This window comes from Myxocyprinus asiaticus, unplaced genomic scaffold (genome assembly GCF_019703515.2).
Source record: "Myxocyprinus asiaticus isolate MX2 ecotype Aquarium Trade unplaced genomic scaffold, UBuf_Myxa_2 HiC_scaffold_146, whole genome shotgun sequence".
Taxonomy (NCBI): domain Eukaryota; kingdom Metazoa; phylum Chordata; class Actinopteri; order Cypriniformes; family Catostomidae; genus Myxocyprinus; species Myxocyprinus asiaticus.
In genome coordinates this window covers 5,001-17,583 of record NW_026249594.1, presented here as the reverse complement: position 1 = coordinate 17,583, position 12,583 = coordinate 5,001, and the positions used below count along the sequence as shown (strand labels likewise).

Below are 12,583 nucleotides of genomic sequence, written 5' to 3'. Positions count from 1 at the left end.
CAATTTAGAAGTCCAATGCGCTATCCATTATGCTACAGAGCCCACATTATGCACCTTGTTGTGTCTGGGTTAGGGTTAGGTTAGGGTTAAGATATAGGGATGAAAGCATTAGGGATATAGGGATGAAAACCACCATGCTCATGCCGGATTGCCATAACTTCTGCCAGGAAGGTGATAGAGGCACGAAAGCAAGCCCTACCCACCCATTTTCAAGGGTGCTCTTTCCAGTGGTGCCACCGCCAAATCTCTATGAGGTCAGCAAGTGCCCCAACCCGATTGGCCCTCCTGCAAAGTGCCGTTTACATTTTAGAGACTCAGTGGCCACAACACACTACAAAGGCACTGCTGGGATTTGAACCCATGACCTCCTGTTTATTAAACAGGCACTTTAACCAACTGAGCCGCAGCACCTTCTGCTGCAAAATGTCCATGGGAGGTCATCAGATTAATGAACAGGCCAAGCTATTGTGAGCATGAAAGTGTTTCTTTGAGAAAAGAGTTTTGGTGGTCAGATAGACTTGTTCATTGGGTTAAGGTTAGGTTAGGGTTTAGTTAGGGTTTAGGATATAGGGATGAAAACCACCATGCTCATGCCGGATTGCTATAGGTTAGGTTAGGTAAGGGTTAGGGTTTAGGTTAGGTTAGGGTTAGGTTATAGGGATGAAAACCACCATGCTCATGCCGGATTGCCATAACTTTTGCCAGGAAGGGTTAGGGTTAGGATATAGGGATGAAAACCACCATGCTCATGCCGGATTGGGTTAGGATATAGGGTTAGGGTATAGGGATGAAAACCACCATGCTCATGCCAGATTGCCATAACTTCTGCCAGGAAGGTGATAGAGGCACGAAAGTAAGCCCTACCCCCCTTAGGGTTAGGTTAGGTTAAGGTTAGGTTAGGATATAGGGATGAAAACCACCATGCTCATGCCAGATTGCCATAACTTTTGCCAGCAAGGTGATAGAGGCACGAAAGCAAGCCCTACCCCCCCATTTTCAAGGGTGCTCTTTCCAGTGGTGCCACTGCCGAGTCTCTATGAGGTCAGCAAGTGCCTCAACCCGATTGGCCCTCTTACAAAGTGCCGTTTACATCTTAGAGACTAGGTGGCCGCAACACACTACAAAGGCACTGCTGGGATTTGAACCCATGACCTCCTGTTTACTAAACAGGCACTTTAACCAACTGAGCCGCAGCACCTTCTGCTGCAAAGTCTCCATGGGAGGTCATCAGATCAATGAACAGGCCATGCTATTGTGAGCATGAAAGTGTTTGTTTGAGAAAAGAGTTTTGGTGGTCAGATAGACTTGTTTGTTGGCCAAGTGAGCTTAGCAAAATGACTAAGACAGGGTTAGGATATAGGGATGAAAACCACCACGCTCATGCCGGATTGCCATAACTTTTGCCAGGAAGGGGATAGGGTTAGGTTAGGGTTAGGATATAGGGATGAAGGGTTAGGGTTAGGGTTAGGATATAGGGATGAAAGGGTTAGGGTTAGGATATAGGGATGAAAACCACCACACTTATGCCGGATTGCCATAACTTTTGCCAGGAAGGGGATAGGGTTAGGTTAGGGTTAGGATATAGGGATGAAGGGTTAGGGTTAGGTTAGGATATAGGGATGAAAACCACCATGCTCATGCCGGATTGCCATAACTTTTGCCAGGAAGGTGATAGAGGCATGAGAGCAAGCCCTACCCACCCATTTTCAAGGGTGCTCTTTCCAGTGGTGCCACTGCCGAGTCTCTATGAGGTCAGCAAGTGCCTCAACCCGATTGGACCTCCTGCAAAGTGCCGTTTACATTTTAGAGACTCGGTGGCCACAACACCCTACAAAGGCACTGTTGGGATTTGAACCCATGACCTCCTGTTTACTAAACAGGCACTTTAACCAACTGAGCCACAGCACCTTCTGCTGCAAAGTCTCCATGGGAGGTCATCAGATCAATGAACAGGCCATGCTATTGTGAGCATGAAAGTGTTTGTTTGAGAAAAGAGAAAAGTCAGATAGACTTGTTCGTTGGCCAAGTGAGCTTAGCAAAATGACTAAGGTAGTGACTCTGTTGGGACTTGAACCCACAACCTTTGAATGGCCACATTTTGAAATTTAGAAGCCCAATGCGCTATCCATTGCGCCACAGAGCCCACATTGTGTGCATTGTTGTGTGTGGGATAGGAAAATGTAAAGTCCAAGGCCTAGGTCCAATAAAGGGCCCAGGCCGGGTTGTGCACAGTCCTTCCCTCAACTGACCACTAAGAAGGTTAGGGTTAGGGTATAGGGATGAAGGGTTAGGGTTAGGATATAGGGATGAAAACCACCATGCTCATGCCGGATTGCCATAACTTTTGCCAGCAAGGTGATAGAGGCACGAAAGCAAGCCCTACCCCCCCATTTTCAAGGGTGCTCTTTCCAGTGGTGCCACTGCCGAGTCTCTATGAGGTCAGCAAGTGCCTCAACCCGATTGGCCCTCTTACAAAGTGCCGTTTACATCTTAGAGACTAGGTGGCCGCAACACACTACAAAGGCACTGCTGGGATTTGAACCCATGTTTACTAAACAGGCACTTTAACCAACTGAGCCACAGCACCTTCTGCTGCAAAGTCTCCATGGGAGGTCATCAGATCAATGAACAGGCCATGCTATTGTGAGCATGAAAGTGTTTGTTTGAGAAAAGAGTTTTGGTGGTTAGGGTTTAGGGTTAGGATATAGGGATGAAAACCACCATGCTCATGCCGGATTGCCATAACTTTTGCCAGCAAGGTGATAGAGGCACGAAAGCAAGCCCTACCCCCCCATTTTCAAGGGTGCTCTTTCCAGTGGTGCCACTGCCGAGTCTCTATGAGGTCAGCAAGTGCCTCAACCCGATTGGCCCTCTTACAAAGTGCCGTTTACATCTTAGAGACTAGGTGGCCGCAACACACTACAAAGGCACTGCTGGGATTTGAACCCATGACCTCCTGTTTACTAAACAGGCACTTTAACCAACTGAGCCGCAGCACCTTCTGCTGCAAAGTCTCCATGGGAGGTCATCAGATCAATGAACAGGCCATGCTATTGTGAGCATGAAAGTGTTTGTTTGAGAAAAGAGTTTTGGTGGTCAGATAGACTTGTTTGTTGGCCAAGTGAGCTTAGCAAAACGACTAAAGCAGTGACTCTGTTGGGACTTGAACCCACAACCTTTGAATGGCCACATTTTGAAATTTAGAAGCCCAATGTGCTATCCATTGCGCCACAGAGCCCACATTGTGTGCATTGTTGTGTGTGGGATAGGAAAATGTAAAATCCAAGGCCTGGGTCCAATAAAGGGCCCAGGCCGGGTTGTGCACAGTCCTTCCCTCAACTGACCACTAAGAACCCACCCAAGAGTGGGAAAGGGACACAAACACAGCTCTTAGTAAAATAAAATAAAATAAAATAAATACATCCCAAAGGGGGTTAGGTTAGGGTTAGGGTTAGGTTAGGTTAGGGTTAGGGATGAAAACCACCACGCTCGTGCCGGATTGCCATAACTTTTGCCAGGAAGGTGGCAGAGGCACGAAAGCAAGCCCTACCCCCCCGTTTTCGAGGGCGCTTAGGGTTAGGTTAGGGTTAGGTTAGGATATAGGGATGAAAACCACCATGCTCATGCCGGATTGCCATAACTTTTGCCAGGAAGGTGGCAGAGGCACGAAAGCAAGCCCTACCCACCCATTTTCAAGGGTGCTCTTTCCAGTGGTGCCACTGCCAAGTCTCTATGAGGTCAGCAAGTGCCTCAACCCAATTGGCCCTCCTACAAAGTGCCATTTACATTTTAGAGACTTGGCGGCCACTACACACTACAAAGGCACTGCTGGGATTTGAACCCACGACCTCCTGTTTACTAAACAGGCACTTTAACCAACTGGGCTGCAGCACCTTCTGCTGCAAAGTCTCCATGGGAGGTCATCATATCAAGGAATAGGCCATGCTATTGAGAGGATGAAAGTGTTTGTTTGAGAAAAGAGTTTTTTAGTTAGGGGTTAGGTTAGGTTAGGGAATTGTAATATCCTAAGCCTAGGCCCCAAAGGGCCCAGGCCCGGTTGTGCACAGGCCTTCTCTCAACTGGTCGCTTCCAGTGGGCCCAAAGCTCCGGTGAGAGGACCAAGCAGAGAGCCCCAGCCACCCAGTCTGTGTTGACTCCAACACATAAGCTAATAATAGTTTTTTGTGGGTTGAAATAAGTAGGGCTGCATCAGGTGGGGTTCAAAAATCTAGGTTTCCATTAGAAAGGGTTAGAGGTGTTAAGGGTAAGTTAGGGTTAGGGTTAGGGTTTAGGGTTAGGGTTAGGTTAGGGTTAGGGTTAGGATATAGGGATGAAAACCACCATGCTCATGCCGGATTGCCATAACTTTTGCCAGCAAGGTGATAGAGGCACGAAAGCAAGCCCTACCCCCCATTTTCAAGGGTGCTCTTTCCAGTGGTGCCACTGCCGAGTCTCTATGAGGTCAGCAAGTGCCTCAACCCGATTGGCCCTCTTACAAAGTGCCGTTTACATCTTAGAGACTAGGTGGCCGCAACACACTACAAAGGCACTGCTGGGATTTAGGGTTAGGGTTAGGGTTAGTGTTAGGGTTAGGGTAGGTTAGGGGTTAGGGTTAGGGTTAGGGTTAGGGTTAGGGTTAGGGTTAGGTTGGGGTTAGGGTTAGGGTTAGGGTTAGGTTAGGGTTAGGGTTAGGGTTAGGGTTAGGGTTAGGTTAGGGTTAGGTTAGGGTTAGGGTTAGGTAGGGTTAGGGTTAGGTTAGGTTAGGGTTAGGGTTAGGTTAGGGTTAGGGTTAGGGTTAGGGTTAGGGTTAGGGTTAGGGTTAGGGTTAGGGTTAGGTTAGGGAATTGTAATATCCTAAGCCTAGGCCCCAAAGGGCCCAGGCCCGGTTGTGCACAGGCCTTCTCTCAACTGGTCGCTTCCAGTGGGCCCAAAGCTCCGGTGAGAGGACCAAGCAGAGAGCCCCAGCCACCCAGTCTGTGTTGACTCCAACACATAAGCTAATAATAGTTTTTTGTGGGTTGAAATAAGTAGGGCTGCATCAGGTGGGGTTCAAAAATCTAGGTTTCCATTAGAAAGGGTTAGAGGTGTTAAGGGTAAGTTTTGAGTGGGTTTAGGTGTAAAGGTAGGTTTTAGGTGGGTTAAGGTTAGGGTAGGTTTTGAGTGGGTGTAGGTGTAAAGTTTTAGGTGTAAGGGTTAGTTTTAAGTGGGTTTAGGTGTAAGGGTAGGTTTTAAGTGGGTTAAGGTTAGGGTAGGTTTTGAGTGGGTGTAGGTGTAAAGTTTTAGGTGTAAGGGTTAGTTTTAAGTGGGTTTAAGTGTAAAGGTAGGTTTTAAGTGGGTTAAGGTTAGGGTAGGTTTTGAGTGGGTGTAGGTGTAAAGTATTAGGTGTAAAGGTTAGTTAAGTGTGTTTAGGTGTAAGGGTAGGTTTTAAGTGGGTTAAGGTTAGGGTAGGTTTTGAGTGGGTATAGGTGTAAAGTTTTAGGTGTAAGGGTAAGTTTTGAGTGGGTTTAGGTGTAAGGGTAGGTTTTAAATGGGTTAAGGTTAGGGTAGGTTTTGAGTGGGTGTAGGTGTAAAGTTTTAGGTGTAATGGTTAGTTTTAAGTGGGTTTAGGTGTAAGGGTAGGTTTTAAGTGGGTTTAGGTTAGGGTAGTTTCTGAGTGGGTGTAGATGTAAAGGTAGGTTTTGAGTGTGTTTAGATATCAGGGTTAAGGTTAGGATTAGGGTTAGGTGCAGTCCATCATAGTCAGGTGGGGTTCAACATGTGAGTTTAAAATGAAAAGGGTTTTAGGTGTGAGGGGTAGGTTTAGAGTGGGTTTCGGTGCAGTCAATCTTCAAGAAGAGATATGTAAAGTGTAAGTCAATTCCAAAAATAGAAAAAAGTAAATAAAAATAGAACAGATAACTGCACCGATAACTCACGTCTCATTGAGGCCTCTAGGATACATTGTGTCAAGGCGTTTCATCCAGAGCTTTTCCGCCCTCAGGCGGTCACTCAAGGACCAAAACAGACTCGCCTGTAGGCCCAAAAAGCGTAAGGAAGTCAGCCCGTGGGACATAAAGTGCTGGACCAGATATCTGCGTTTTTCGACTTTATGAGTGATACAATATACATGTTGGTATATCCGATTACATAGTTCGTTCTTTGTCTGTCCCACGTACTGTTTACGACACTTGACACAAAATATCAAATACACGCAATTGGACACTCGAGAGTGCAACAGATGTTGCAGGCGAAAGATTCGACCCGTGGACCTGCTCTTGACGAGCTTCTGGGGAGCAAAATATTTAAGGGAGCTGCTTCTACTTCTAGCAGGCGGAGTGGGTAGTTTGCTGCGTACTAGAAGATCTTTAAGATTTTGGTTTCTTTTAAAAGCTGCAATCGGTTTGTGTTTCTGCAAAAAGTTAGAATTAAATAGAAATTTTTCAAAATTAGCTTTCACCGCTAAATTAAGCTGTATACTTTGATCCGAATAATGTGCCACTAGAGGAATTATTTTATCTTTGGGTGTCGATTCCCCGGGTTTCGGTTGTCTGGGGTCACGAAAAGTTTTAAGAATCTGGCGTAGGAAAGATCTGGAGTAGCCGCGTTTGCGTAAAGCTGAGAAAAGGGTTTTTGTGGCGTTCAAAAAAGACGACGACTCAGAACAGATACGGTGAAATCTGAGAAGTTGGGATTTCACTATACCCCGAAAAGTATGCTTCGGGTGAAAACTCCGTCTATGTAAAAGCGAGTGAGTATCTGTTTCTTTGAAGTAAACCCGAAAGTCCAAACAACCGGTCTCTGAGAATTTTGGCCCCTTATATGTCGTAACATCTAAGAAATTCACTTCTCGAAAATCGAGCGTGTGCTTAATTTTGATAGATTTCTGATGGTTATTTAAATGTTGCGTGAAAGCCAAAAACTCATCTCTGGAGTGGGTCCAAACTCCCCAAATGTCATCAAGAAATCGAAAGTAAAGGAAAGGCCTGAGAGAGTAAGAAGATAACGCCGACTCCTCCCACTGCGCCATGAAAATATTTGCGTACGAGGGTGCGAAGGTTTTCCCCATCGCAGTCCCTTTTGTTTGTAGGTAGAATTTAGACTCAAATTCAAAGTCGTTTTTTGTCAAATTGATTTCTAAAAGTTTAAGTATGTAATCGTTCGGACGATTCGGATCGGGGTATTTTTCAAAACATTTCTTGACAGCCTCCACACCAACATCGGTTTCGATGTTAGTGTAGAGGCTGTCTATGTCAATGGTAAACAAAAACGCATTTTGTGGAATTTGGAGTCGGCTAATCTTCTCGAGGAAATCACACGTGTCCTTAATGTAACTGGCGTGTTTCTGCGAAAGTGGGTTAAGAAAGAACTCAATGTACTCCGCGGTGAAGTACGTCTCACTATTACAGTCGGAAACTATGGGACGCCCAGGTGGAATTTCATGAGGTTTACTCCAAGATTCCGGGCCTTTGTGGATTTTTGGGAGTAAGTAAAACCTCCTGGGTCTGGGGTTCCCATCCCCCAGGAGGTATTCCTTCTGTTTTGGGCTAATGATCTTTTGGTGACACATTTCCTCGAGTAAATTTTTAATCTCTCTCGCCGTTTGGAGATAAATGGGTCTGTCCAGGGGTCGATAATATTCTTTCGCATCGAGCTGTCGATGACCCTCCCATAAATATTGGGCCCTATCTAAAATTACGATCGCGTTACCTTTATCGGCTGGTTTTATGACAATGTTCGTGTTGTTACTTAACTCCCTAAGTGCTTTTTTCTCCCCTCGTGTTAAATTGTGACACACATCCAGTCCCCAGTTGAGGTGACGATAAGCGTATAAATCTGCTCTAACTATTTGTCTTATATTCTTCGGTAAACTAGACAAAGATGGTGTCCATTCAGAGGGGCCTGTAAATGGGAGTTTCTTTTTTTGGAGTTTTTTACCCTCAAAATAAGATTCAAGCTGGAGTCGGCGGTGGTATGCTTGTAGATCACCTAAGAGTTCTGTCTTTTTCGTCTTAAAACCAGTCGGTGTAGGAATAAAAGTAAGTCCTTTAGAGAGTAAAGCACGCTGATCGGAAGATAGAATGAACGTTTTAGATAGATTAACTATGAGGTTATCTACGCCTGGTGTTCGGCTAAAGTTAATGGGTAGTTTAAAAACATGGCCCAATGTAAAAGCATCGATTTTGCGGTGGAGGGCTTCCAGTGAATGCCATCCCTTTCCACCTCAAATTTCTCAGAACTCGGGAGGGAGGGGATACAATCGCAGTGTTTCTGGATGTAAACATTAATGTCCTCCAGCATTAGTTGTTCCGAGATCGGGAGGGCTCTAGAAAAATTGATCTCAGGAACAAAAATTTCTGCGTTCGGAAACCTGTCTCGAGCTGTTTTGATCAAAGTTTGGAGTTCCCTGATCGCCCTAATTTTAAGTCTTTGTTGGCGATTATTGAGTCCAAAAGATAAAATTATTCTCTCTGGAAGTTCCAGAATCTGCGCCCTTTGAATTAGGTTTGAAGCATGATGGAATTTCGCACCCGGAAAGGCGTCTACTTGTAAGTCAGTGTTTTGGAACTTCGGGAGCCTGGCGACGTTAGAATCGCCCAAGATCAAATTTTTCTTACTGATCTTCAAACGCCACTCTGAATTCTTTTTAGTTGTGTTCGCGTGACGTTTGGGTCTACCAACTGAACTCGGGGAGCTCGCAAAAACTCGTCATCTGTGGAACCGGTCCGTCCAGGTTCAAGACCGGTTCGCTGAAACAGATGAGGTAGGGAGACACATTGGGCACCGCCAGGTTCCGAAACAATCGGGCTCCGAACTGGGTCTCCAGGTATATGGGTAGGGAGCCTTTCGTATTCATTCAAAAAACGTGATAAGGGGGATAATACCCTTGTGTTATCAACCGGGATATCAGACTCCAAAAGATGGAGACTCGAGACAGGAGATGCGTGATTAGACATCACCGTGTTTCCAGATGGACATCTGGATGAAATGGTCGAGTCCTCCCGATCCAACGGAGCGCGGGAGGAGTGTGGGGGAGAGGAGGAGGTGCTACTGAGCCCCTCTCCCCTGGGCCCCCGGAGGGGGGAAATAGTACCCGGCCAGAGGTCGTCGGCTCCACCCCTTTACTCTCAGGGCGGTCGATTTCCTCAGGTTCTGGTCCCAGCCCGCCGGGGGCCAAGGGAGGACGAGTGGAACAACGGGGGATTCTCTGTTCAAGTGGAGAAGTTTGGGGGGTCTGTGTGGGCCCCTCAGTTTTTGCCTCCTGTTGTGGTTGTCCCGCCTGTGTGGGCCGGACAGGTGCAAAAGTGATGAGAGGAGGATTCTCATCATCTACAACCACAGGCCAATCCCCTCCCGGAGGGGGATGTGCCGTAAATGTGTCGCCCCGTAAACTCGGTGAAGTTTGAATTTGAGCATCTATGGTTCTTAATTGGATACTGACAGAAGCTTGAGGCAAGGTAGAAGACGGAGGTGGTATCCCCCGTCTCGGTGGAGAAGCCACAACCTGTGCGTACGTTCGCTGTGGTGGTGGCGTAATGTCGTGTTGTGGTGACGCAATGTCGTGTTGTGTCCCATCCACCACAGGTGCTTCACTGTGCTGTTGTTCAGAAAGTTCAGCAGTGAATAGAGCTTTCGCTTGTTCAATCGTCTCCGCTGTCATTCTCTGGCCAAAGTTTCTGTCAGCCCAATTAGTAGCCACCTCAAATGCGTGCGGCCAATCAGATTGAGACGTTTGATCTTTGAGACTCTGAATGGTGTTTTCAATGAGCTCTTCATAATGTTGTTCAAGTATGAGCTGTGCAGTGAAACACCAATTCTTGGCGTTCCCATCCAACAGTGTTGTTACTCTGGAGTTCGGGAAGGCCGGTTTAATTGTAGTCATCAAAAGATCTGTGAGTTTCTGAAACGTTATGGGTTGGTTATCCCCTTTCTTTGTGGTTACTTTGTCGAGGTGGTGTACCGCACGAATGAGGTCGTACATGAGTTTGATTGTGGTCTTGAGCTGTGGAGGTGCTGGTGTGTAATTTTGATTACGTGGAGTTTCCATGGGTCGGGTTGTATTTGTTCGAAATAAATATCGGGTTTGCCTCGAGCCTCCACGATAATCAGTATTCCTGTTCGAAAAGACCTTACCAGAACCTGAATTTCCCCCGGCTCACGAAAAGAAACCGTTGTAGGTGTTCGAGTGAAGGGACGAGTACGTAAAGGGTTAATTCTACCCAAATTGGGGAGAGAAAACGACCGATAGTTGAGAGGATGAGATATATCTCCTCCACGGTCTCTAGTGAGGTCGTTTCGAGTGTGAAAGTCTCGTTCGGTGAAATAATCGTGTTCAGGAGTGTAATAGTCATGCTCCGTGAAAGTGTCATAATTTGTAAGGGGGACATAATCATCAGTGAGGTTAGAATCTGTGTTGAAAGCGAGAGCATCACGTCTGTTTTTAGCTCGATCGCAAAAATAATCATCAGTGAAGTTAGAATCTGTGTTGAAAGCGAGAGCATCACGTCTGTTTTTAGCTCGATCGCGTTTTCTTTTGTTTTTAGCAGAACGGATCATATTGTGCTCACGTGCATCATCATTAAACACCATGTGACCAGAAGAAGAAACAGAGCGTGTGTTATAGGACAAAGCTCTATGATCTGTGTTAGAGAGAGCAGTATTTTTGCTCCTCTGATGACGAGCTGTCTGATTATTCACGTCTCTGTAACTCTTATTAATGAACTCACGTGTTTGGAATTGTGTTTCTATATATGGGTCATGCACATGATCAAACCGATCGTCTGCATCAAAGTCGTGATTAAAATCACGTTTGTGTTGTTGTACATTTCTCATTCTACTTGGAGGAACCGATCTGGATATCAGGGAGGGGTTTTTTAGTCTCAACCGCAGTCGCGGAGCGTTTCTCTGTGCGCCGCGTCTCGACGAGCGATCCATCCCGAAATCGGCAAATCAGTTCAAAAAAGAAAACAAAAAGAGTACCGTTCGATTCGTCGCGACGTTTCGGTACACTGCCGTACCTTCTTCAGGCAGAATCAAACGGTTTTGATGTTCAAAACGATGTAGATACAACAATAAAGACGAGAGCACGAGAGCTGTTGCTGTCGGTGCAAAGAGCAATGAGTTATGAGCTGCAGTATGCACTCAGCATGTGACGTCACAGCACAAGCAGTAAGTCAGCAAGAAAAAATAAACAAACTTTATTAAAAACTTGTGACTGTGGAAAATCAGAAAGAAAATGTGATTGTAAATGTCAAATTGTGTGTAAATAAAGTATTTATTAAAGAATGAAATAATGTGTTTGGTGATCAAATTGTATGTAAATAATATAAAAAGTGAAATAATGTGTTTAATGGTTTGATTAAGAATAGAACAGTATGAAAAAGAGAATGAAAAAAATCTGTTTTCAAAGCTTAGTGCTGAACACCTTAGAAATAAAGTAAAATAATAATATGAGTGTTTTTTATAAAAAAAGAAAAATTCAGTGTTTTAATTTAAAAGCATGCTAAGTTTATACATGTATCACGGTTAAAGTATAGTACTTAAACAAAAACAAGTTTTATAGATCATGGAAATTAAAGTAATATCTAAAGGAGTATGTTTTTATAACATTCCGTGTTTAACTGTCGAAGCATGCTAAATTTATGGGTTTCAAAATCTGTGTCTAGGTCAAAGTATTATAAATAGAAGGTCAAAATTATGAGTCAGAGATATGATTCGATTGCACCAATCATGGAAACAGATGAAAATATCTAACCATTCAAAGAAATATATGTGAAAATGGTCCGATATAAAGTAATAAAGCAATATATTTATAGAAAGAGAGGATAAACACCCAGAAACGATAAGGCCTCATTTCATAAAACAAATAAGTAAATAAACAAACATCTCACACCAAGTAAAGGAAATAGAATAGTTACTGTGTGTCTATTTTAACTTAAATCAAGTTATGTTTTTATAGTAGTAAACAGGGGAAATAAAATATGTAGTGATAAAATGAATGAAATGGAATAGCCAGAGCTCACCACCCAGCGATCCAGACCCCCAACAATGGGCCCCCCGAAGTCCAGAGAGAGAGGCACGGGCTAGATTAGGGAATTGTAATATCCTAAGCCTAGGCCCCAAAGGGCCCAGGCCCGGTTGTGCACAGGCCTTCTCTCAACTGGTCGCTTCCAGTGGGCCCAAAGCTCCGGTGAGAGGACCAAGCAGAGAGCCCCAGCCACCCAGTCTGTGTTGACTCCAACACATAAGCTAATAATAGTTTTTTGTGGGTTGAAATAAGTAGGGCTGCATCAGGTGGGGTTCAAAAATCTAGGTTTCCATTAGAAAGGGTTAGAGGTGTTAAGGGTAAGTTAGGGTTAGGGTTAGGGTTTAGGGTTAGGGTTAGGTTAGGGTTAGGGTTAGGATATAGGGATGAAAACCACCATGCTCATGCCGGATTGCCATAACTTTTGCCAGCAAGGTGATAGAGGCACGAAAGCAAGCCCTACCCCCCATTTTCAAGGGTGCTCTTTCCAGTGGTGCCACTGCCGAGTCTCTATGAGGTCAGCAAGTGCCTCAACCCGATTGGCCCTCTTACAAAGTGCCGTTTACATCTTAGAGACTAGGT

The 12,583-nt window shown here is 45.1% G+C and overlaps 1 non-coding gene across 1 annotated transcript; it reads right to left on the bottom strand.

Moving 5' to 3' along the window:
* Nucleotides 1–337: 337 nt before the first annotated feature.
* Nucleotides 338–411, bottom strand: trnai-aau (transfer RNA isoleucine (anticodon AAU)). The gene has a single exon. It is a non-coding gene; the product is annotated as a tRNA-Ile (tRNA).
* Between the last annotated feature and the right edge of the window lie 12,172 nt (nt 412–12,583).